The 9,686-nt window shown below is 39.8% G+C and overlaps 1 long non-coding RNA gene across 1 annotated transcript; it reads left to right on the top strand.

The window, feature by feature from the left end:
- The first annotated feature begins 3,303 nt into the window (after positions 1-3,303).
- On the top strand, positions 3,304-7,958 carry LOC120870966. The gene is made up of 3 exons (XR_005722908.1): positions 3,304-3,314; positions 3,359-3,365; positions 7,875-7,958. It is a non-coding gene; the product is annotated as an uncharacterized LOC120870966 (long non-coding RNA).
- The last annotated feature ends 1,728 nt before the right edge of the window (positions 7,959-9,686 follow it).

Raw genomic sequence — 9,686 nt, 5'->3', positions numbered from 1 at the left:
TCTCACCATATTTCTCCTTGAGCCACATTATTCCACTGAGGATTTGGGGACTGTGGTTGACCCTTTCAACTCTAGTCCATCTCTTGAACGAACTTTTTTACCTAATGCCACATGGCACATAGTCCTATAATAAGCGTTATTAAAAGCAAGCAGGTTTCTTGTTAGGTGGCATCTCCTACTTGCTGTAAGAGAAGGTCTGAGTTCTTTCTCATATTCTTGATTCAACAGATTTATTATCAGATCACTGTCTATTCTGTTTTTTGAAAGACTACTACATTTCTGAAAAAATTCCTAAATAAATATACATAGTATTGTTGACCTCAGATTTCTTCATATTTATTAGATTTGAATGGTAGAGCTTAACAAGGATGGCATAGATTTCCATTGACAATGTAGTACAGTGTCTATGGGGGATTGATTCCAGTACCCCACAGATACCAAAGTCTGTGGTTATTCAAGTCCCTTATGTAAAATGGTTTAGTATTTACATGTGACTTACACATATCCTCCTATATATTTTATTATTTATTTGTTTACTTTTTTTTTTTTCTTACTGTGTTGTGTGACTTGTGAGATCTTACTTCCCCGACCTGGGATTGAACCTGGATCCACCTGCAGTACAAGTGTGGAGTTCTAACCAGTGGACTGCCATGGAATTCCCTCATCTTATATATTTTAAATCATCTCTGAATTACTTATAACACCTAATACAACGTAAATGCTGTGTAAGTAGTTGCTGGCACATGGAAAATTAAATTTTGTGTTTTAGAACTTTCTGGAATTTGGGGAAAATATTTTAATATGCAGTTGGTTGAAACCACAGATGCTGAACCAGTGGATATGGAGTGCCTACTGTACAGGTTATAAATTATTTGTAAAGATTGAATAGAGATGCAGGGTTTCAGTAGAACTTTCAACCTTTGCCAATAAATGCAATGGTATTGACTCCTTTTAAAAAGGTGCTTTCTTAAAAAAAAGACATGAAAATAGCATACAAGTGCTTAAAGGTACCAAGGACCCAAGGGAAAGTGTTACTCCTTTCTCTTTGGTTGTTGTTTGGATGCTCGAGTCACTGTGTGGGATTAGTAGCTGTTTCATTTGTTGTTGTTGTTCAGTTGCTCAGTTGTGTCTGACTCTTTGTGACCCCATGGACTGCAGCATGCCAGGCTTCCCTGTCATTTACCATCTCCTGGAGCTTGCTCAAACCCATGTCCATCAAATCGGTGATGCCAACCGACCATCTCATCCTCTGTGTTCCCTTCTCCTGCCTTCAATCTTTCCCAGCCTCAGGTTCTTTTCTAATGAGTTGGCTCTTTGTATCAGGTGGCCAAAGTATTGGAGCTTCAGCTTCAGCACCAGTCCCTCCAGTGAATATTCAGGATTGGTTTTCTTCAGGATTGACTTGGCTTGATCTTGCAGTCCAAGGGACTTATGTGAGCTGTCTCATTTATGAAGTTCCAGTGGGGACTCTTGTTAATGAATCCCTCATTCAAATAAGAGACCAACTAAGGCTTTCATTTTAGGAGCTTGTTTCTTAGGGGAACTAATTTACCCCTTGATAAATTTCTCATAGGGAAGTTGAGGCTTGGAGAATGCTTATATTCACATACATGGCATGGGCTTTTTAAATATCTAGACAAAAATAAGTCTTTTATTAAGACTGGATTCCTTAAAGAGTGCCTGCTTTGGTAACTCTGTAGTCTAATAGAGCCCACACAGCCCAATTGTCTGTGATTGGAGATTTCTTTACTGTCTAGTCTCATTCAAGTTCACATGCTGCTAAGGGCTACCCTTTCATGAACCACTGCTCCTCTGGGTGTCATGCACTTAGAAGTTTCCTAGGATATCCCTTAAGATGCATTTCATATGGAATTCAGCATGCTTTGAGGCACGAGTGGGTATCTATCTGTTAGATGTTTCAAGGATCATGTGTCAGCCTTTGTCAATAGTGCATTTTCACTCTGAAGTTTCTTAGCATGGCTAACACATGGTTTTCATTAGTATATTGATTACTTAATGAGTATTGACTCAGCTTCCATGTGTGTCTCTGGTATTAATTACCATGTGGTTCTTCCAGGTCCATTTTAGTTGTTTACAAAAAAATAATCACCTGCACCACTATTTTCCTCTGAACCCCAGCCCAAGGGATCCTGGGAGAGAGAGATTAACCTGGGAGAGGCCAAGAGGATCATTTGCCTTTCTCTAGTCTCTTCCAAGTTTATTACTATGACACGAACTCAGTGCCCTGCTCCTGTAATTATTGCGGTAACTGTCCTAATTCTTTGTTTGGCAATGTGGATTCTTGAGATTGATGAAGATAGGATCCAAGGAAATTCAGAAAAATAGAGCCATAAAGGTTAATGTTTTAAGATATGATTAATATGTCACTACATATTTCAAAATAGCAACGTGTAGAAGATTTCCTTACTTTGAAGTTTTATGTAGATGTTGAAAGTAACTGGTGGCCCAACTCATCCTAGATTGCCAAAAGACAATTGCATAAGCTCTCCAAGGGTTCTGAAATCCCTGAGAAGCTGGTGAGAATGCAAGTTGAGTAGCTTAGAGAAGAGTTAAGGTTAGTTTCCTGTTCTTGCTCCATGTGACCTGGGGAATAAAAGACTGAGTTTTTTTTTTATTACTGATTCCAGTCTGTGCATTTGCTCATAGTCCAGTCTTTAGCACTGAGGCTTAATCAACTGATATCTGTGGGATGTTTGCCTCTCTGTGAAGATTTCAGTCAAAATTGGAAGTGGATGTGTAACACTATGGTTCTCTTTCTACTGGACTTTATATATTTATATGTATGTATATATGTATGTATATATGTATGTATATATGTATGTATCTTTCTTAGCAGATAAATTCTTTCTGAGGGATCAGATCTTTTTGTCCTATTGTGTTGATGAGAGAGAAATTACAGAGTCTGTCTTTTCCTTAAAAAATTAAATATTTTTTTTAAATTTATTTATATTTTTGGCTGTTCTGGGTCTTTGTTGTTGTGTGTGGGTTTTTTCTAGTTGTAGAGAGCAGGGGCTATTCTAGTTGTAGAGAGCAGGGGCTATTCTAGTTGCAGTGCTTAGGCTTCTCATTTCAGTGACTTCTCTTGTGGAGTGTAGGCTCTAGGTGCATGGGCTTCAGTAGTGGCAGCCTGCAGGCTCAGTAGTTTCAGTGTGTAGGCTCTAGAGTGTGGGCTCAGTGGTTTTGGTGTACAGGCTTAGTTGCCCTGAGGCATGTGGGATCCTCCTGGACCAGGGATTGAACTTATGTCCAACTGTGTTGGCAAGTGGACGCTCCACCACTGGACCACCAGGGAAGTCCCTAGAGCCTGATTTTGGTAGCAGTCCCTCTTTTCTTGTAGTCCCCATGTGGGTAGTCCCATAAAATATTTTGAGTAACAAATTAAAAATTCTCCTGGACAACAGTGGCTTGATGTGTCCAACTCTTTGCAGACCTTATGGGCTGTAGCTTGCCAGGTTCCTCTGTCCATGGAATTCTCTAGGCAAAATACTGGAGGGGGTTGCCATTTCTTTCTCTAGGGGATCTTCCTGACCTAAGGATCAAACCTGCATCTCCTGTGTTTGAAAGGTGAATTCTTTACCACTAGTACCACCCGGGAAGCCCTATAATTATGATTATGTAAATATTATTCACATTTATCTGAGTCATGAAAACATTTACTTCTCTATACAACTTTTTGTGAGGTTTTTTTGGAATTAGTAATTTCCATGTTTACAAATTCATTGAGTTTTTTCTGTGCTTACATTGTTGTTGTTGTTGTTCAGTTGCTAAGTTGTGTCTGACTCTTTGCAACCCTATGGACTGCAGCATGCCAGGCTTCCCTGTCCTTCACAGTCTACTGGAGTTTGCTCAGATTTATGTCCACTGAGTCCATGATGCTAATATCTCATCCTGTGCCACCCTCTTCTCCTTTTGCCTTCAATCTTTCCCAGCTTCAGGGTCTTTTCTAATGAGTCATCTCTTCGCATCAGGTGGCCAAAGTATTGGAGGTTCATCCTCATCAAGAGGCTCTTTAGTTCCTCTTCATTTTCTGCTATTAGAGTGTATCATCTGCCTATCTGAGATTGTTGGTATTTCTCCTGGCAGTCTTGATTACAGCTTGTGATTCATCCAATCCTTCCAATGAAGATTCAGGATTGATTTCCTTTAGGATTGACTGGTTTGATCTCCTTGCTGTCCAAGGGACTCTCAAGAGTCTTCTCCAACACTACAATTCGAGGTCATCAATTCTTCAGCACTCAGCTTTCTTTATGGTACATCTCTCACATTTGTACATGACTACTGGAAAAACCACAGCTTTGACTTAATGGACCTTTGTTGGCAAAGTGATGTCTCTGCTTTTAATACTTAAAAGTTATGACCAACCTAGATAGCATATTCAAAAGCAGAGACATTACTTTGCCGACTAAGGTCCATCCAGTCAATGCTATGGTTTTTCCTGTGGTCGTGTATGGATGTGAGAATTGGACTGTGAAGAAGGCTGAGCACCGAAGAACTGATGCTTTTGAACTGTGGTGTTGGAGAAGACTCTTGAGAGTCCCTTGGACTGCAAGGAGATCCAACCAGTCCATTCTGAAGATCAACCCTGGGATTTCTTTGGAAGGAATGATGCTAAAGCTGAAGCTCCAGTACTTTGGCCACCTCATGCAAAGAGTTGACTCATTGGAAAAAACTCTGATGCTAGGAGGGATTGGGGGCAGGAGGAGAAGGGGACAACCGAGGATGAGATGGCTGGATGGCATCACGGACTCGATGGACTTGAGTCTGAGTGAACTCCGGGAGATGGTGATGGACAGGGAGGCCTGGCATGCTGCGATTCATGGGGTCGCAAAGAGTCGGACACGACTGAGCGACTGAACTGAACTGAACTGAGGTTTGTCATAGCTTTTCTTCCAGGGAACAAGCATCTTTTAATTCATGGCTACAGTCACCATCCACAGTGATTTTGGAGCCCAAGAAAATAAAATCAGTCACTGCTTGCACTTTTTCTCCATCTATTTGCCATGAAGTGATGGGACTGGATGCCACGATCTTCGTTTTTTGAATGTTGAGTTTTAAGCCAGCTTTTTCAATCTTCTTTTTCACCCTCATCAAGAGGCTCTTTAGATCCTCTTCATTTTCTGCCATTAGAGCATATCATCTGCCTATCTGAGGTTGTTGATATTTCTCCTGGCAATCTTGATTACAGCTTGTGACTCATCCAAGCATTTTGCATGATGTACTCTGCATCAGTTCATTTCAGTTCAGTTCAGTCACTCAGTCATGTCTGACTCTTTGCGACCCCATGAATTGCAGCATGCCCGGCCTCCCTGTCCATCACCAACTCCCGGAGTTCACTCAAAGTCATGTCCATCGAGTCGGTGATGCCATCCAGTATATAAGTTAAATAAGTAGGGTGACAACATACAGCCTTGTCATACTCCTTTCCTCATTTTTAAGCAGTCAGTTGTTCCATGTAAGGTTCTAACTGTTGCTTCTTGACCCACGTAGAGGTTTCTCAGGAAACAGTTAAGATGGTCTGACATTCCCACCTCTTTAAGAATTTTCCAGTTTGTTGATCCACACAGTCAAAGGCTTTAGCATAGTCAGTGAAGCACAAGTAGATATTTTTCTGGAATTCCCTTGCTTTCTCTAATATCCAACAGATGTTGGCCATTTCATCTCTGGTTCCTCTGCCTTTTCTAAGCCCACCTTGTACATCTGGAAGTTCTCGTTTCACTTACTGTTGAAACCTAGCTTGAAGGATTTTGAGCATAACCTTGTTGTTTCTGTTCAGTTTTTCAGTCTTGTCTGACTCTTTGCAACCCCATGGACTGCAGCATGCCAGGCTTCCCTGTTCTTCACTGTCTCTTGGAGTTTGCTCAAACTCATGTCCATTGAGTCAATGATGCCATCCAACCATCTCATCCTCTGTTGCTCCCTTCTTCTCCAGCCCTCCATCTTTCCCAGCATCAGGGTCTTTAACAGTGAGTTGGCTGTTTGCACCAGGTGGCCAAGGTACTAGAGCTTCAGTTTCAGCATCAGTCCTTCCAATGAGTATAACCTTGCTAGCATGAAAATTGAGGGCAATTGCATGGTAGTTTGTACATTCTTTGGCACTACCCTTCCTTGAGATTGGAATGAAAGACCTTTTTCAGTCCTTTGGCCACTGCCAAGTTTTCCAAATTTGTTGACATTTTGAGTGTTGCACTTTAACAGGATTATCATATAGGATTTTAGATAGCTCAGCTGGAATTCCATCACCTACACTAGCCTTGTTTGTAATAATGCTTCCTAAGGCCCGCTTGACTTCAAACTCTAAGATGTCAGACTCTAGGTGAGTGGTTAACACTGTTGTGGTTATCTGGGTCATTAAGACATTTTTTGTTTAGTTCTTCTGTGTATTCTTGCTGCCTCTTTTTAATCCCTTCTGCTCCTGTTAGGTCCTTACCATTTCTGTCCTTTATCATGCCCATCCTTGCATGAAATGTTCCCTTGATATCTCTAATTTTCTTGAAGAGACCTCTAGTCTTTTCTATGCTATTGTTTTTCTCTACTTGTTTTCATTGTTCCTTTAAGAAAGTCTTCTTTCCTTGTTATTCTCTGGAACTCTGCATTCAGTTTGGTGTTTCTTTCCCTTTCTCCCTTGCTTTTCTTCTCTTCTTTCCTCAGCTGTGTAAAGCCTCCTCAGATGACATCACTTTGCATTTCTGTGCTTATTTTAGGGGGCAGCAAACTATACCTCATGTGCCAAATTCAACTTACTACCTGTTTTTGTAAAAATGTCACTAAAATCATACCTATATGTTTACATACTGTTTATGTCTGCTTTCACCCTGCAATAGCAGAGTTAAATAATATACCAGACTCCATCCTCTGAAAAACCTGAAACATTTATTCTTTGGCCCTTATAGGAAAAGTTTGCCTGTATTCAGTTTATATAACTTAGCCTCAAACTCTGCAGAATTGCAGAGTACCTCCTCTAAATATATCCAGGAACAACAAATATTCTATTAACTTCTTGGAGCAGTCTCTTCTGGAACTTTCTAATTTGGTTTCTGATCTTTCAACCTAGACTAGTTTCCCCTGGCCTGGTACACAGCTGTCTGTCTGGTGTTACCCATTATCACCTATTTGGGGATTCCCTTTCCTGTCTTCTGTGTCAGATCCCTTGTTAAGAAAGAGTCTTTGACTTCCCTGGTGGTCCAATGTTTTAGAATCTGCCTGCCAATGAAGGAGGCTTGGGTTCAGTCCCTGTTCTGGAAAGATTCCACATGCCATGGGGCAGCTATGCCTGTGTGCTGCAACTACTGAGCCTGCGAGCCACAACTGCTGAGCTCACATACCACAACTCTTGAACCCACATGCTGCAACTACTTAAGCCCGTGCACCCTATAGCCCATACTCCACAACAAGAGAAGCCATCACAATGAGAAGCATGCACTTTGCAGCTAGACAGTAGTCCCTGCTCGCTGCAACTACAGAACACCCATGTGTAGCAATGAAGACCCAGTGCAGACAAAATAAAAATAAATTTATTAATTTTTAAAAAAGAAACAGTCTTAAAAGATGTGAAATGTGACATGAAAAGCAAAATATATGTGTGGGTGCAAGTAAAACTCCAGAGCTTTAGAATGTATTCAAACTTAAATTGTTACCAACTTAAAGTAGATTTTTATAAATATAAGTTGTTATGTGTAAGTCTCATGATAACCACCAAGCAAAAACCTATAGCAGATACACAAAAGGTAGTGAGAAAATCATCTAAGCATGCCACTAAAGAAAGTTGTCAAAATACAAAGGAAGAGAGAAAGAGAAGAAGAAAAGAACAGAGGAGCTACAAACAGCCAGAAAGCAGTGAACAAAATGGTATTAAGTACATACCTTGCAACAATTACTTTAAATGTAAATAGACTGAATTCGCCAGTCAAAAGACATAGAATGGCTGAGTGGATTAAAAACCAGACCCATCTATATGCTGCTATGAGAGGCTCACTTCAGATGTAAAGATATCACAGATTAAAAGTAAAGAGATGAAAAAAAATAGTTCATGCAAATGGAAGCCCAAATAAAGCTGGGATAGCTATACTTATATCAAACAAAATAGGCTTTAACACAAAGATTGTAATGAGACACAGAAGGGCATTACATATTGATAAAGGAATCAATGCAGCAGGAAGATAGAACATTTGTAAATATTTATGCACCCAATGTGGAGAAGGCAATGGCACCCCACTCCAGTACTCTTGCCTGGAAAATCTCATGGATGGAGGAGCCTGGTAGGCTGCAGTCCATGGGGTTGCTAAGAGTCGGACACGACTGAGCAAATTCCCGTTCACTTTTCACTTTCATGCATTGGAGAAGGAAATGGCAACCCACTCCAGCGTTCTTGCCTGGAGAATCCCAGGGACGAGGGAGCCTGGTGGGCTGCCGTCTATGGGGTTGCACAGAGTTGGACACGACTGAAGTGACTTAGCAGCAACAGCAGCATGCACCCAATGTAGAAGAACCTAAATATATAAAGAAAAATATTAACAGACTTGAAGGGAAAATTAGCAATATAGTAATAGTAGGGGACTGTAAAGCCCCACTTATATCAATGGATAGGTCAGAAAATCAGTAAGGAACTATCAGCTGGAAATTACACATTAAACCAGGTAGACTGAACAGATATATACAGGACATTCCACCCAAGAACCCTGGAATATACAATCTTCTCAACTGCACATGGAACGTTCTTTAGGCTAAATCATATATTAGGTCACAAGTCAATACTTAATAAATTGAAGATGATTTCAATCATATCAAGTCTTTCCCAACCACGATGGTATGAAGCTAGAAATCAATTATAAGAAGAAATCTGCAAAATTAAAAAAAAATATTTGGGGATTAAACAGCATGCTTCTGAACAACCAATGAATCAACAAAGAAATAAAAAGCAAAATTAAAAAATATATATATTGATACAAACAAAAATGTAAATATAACATGTGAAAAATTAGGGGATGTAGCAAAAACAGTTCTAACAGGGAAGTTTATAATGATAAGTCCCTACCTCAAGAAACAAGAAAAATCTTAAATAGACAACATAACTATACTTCAAGAAACTAGGAAAATAAGAACAAATGAAGCCCAAAATTAGTAGAAGGAAGGAAGTAACAAAGATGAGAGCATAAATAAATGAAACAGAGCCTAAAAAGGCAATAGGAAAGATGAGTGAAACTAAGATTCTGTAAAAAGATAAACAAAATTAAAAAACATTTAGCTTGACTCATCAAGAAAAAGAGCAGATTCAAGTATAAAATCAGAAATGAAAGAAGTTACAGCTGATACTGCAGAAATAAAAGGATCATAAAAGATTACTCCTTCCTGAGAAAAAGGTGTGTGGAATAATTTTTTGAAAGATTATGTAGTCAGGGTTTTGCCCTGGCAGCTTATTTGAAGGCAGACCTTCTTAATTAGATGGGTGTATAAAATTACTTTGTAGAATTTTAGAGAGACATATGCCTAGGCTTGCCTTGGAAAAGAACAGAGATCATTCCGTCATTTTTGAGATTGCACCCAAGTACTGTGTTTCAGACTCTCTTGTTGACTGTGAAGACTACTCCATTTCTTCTAAAGGATTCTTGCCACAGTAGTAGATATAATGGTTATCTGAATTAAATTGGCCCATTCTGGTCCATTTTAGT

This window comes from Oryx dammah, unplaced genomic scaffold, assembly GCF_014754425.2.
Source record: "Oryx dammah isolate SB20612 unplaced genomic scaffold, SCBI_Odam_1.1 HiC_scaffold_12, whole genome shotgun sequence".
NCBI classification, from domain to species: Eukaryota; Metazoa; Chordata; class Mammalia; order Artiodactyla; family Bovidae; genus Oryx; species Oryx dammah.
Note: the sequence above shows the minus strand (reverse complement) of the source record. Positions and strands in the feature narration are given on the sequence as shown.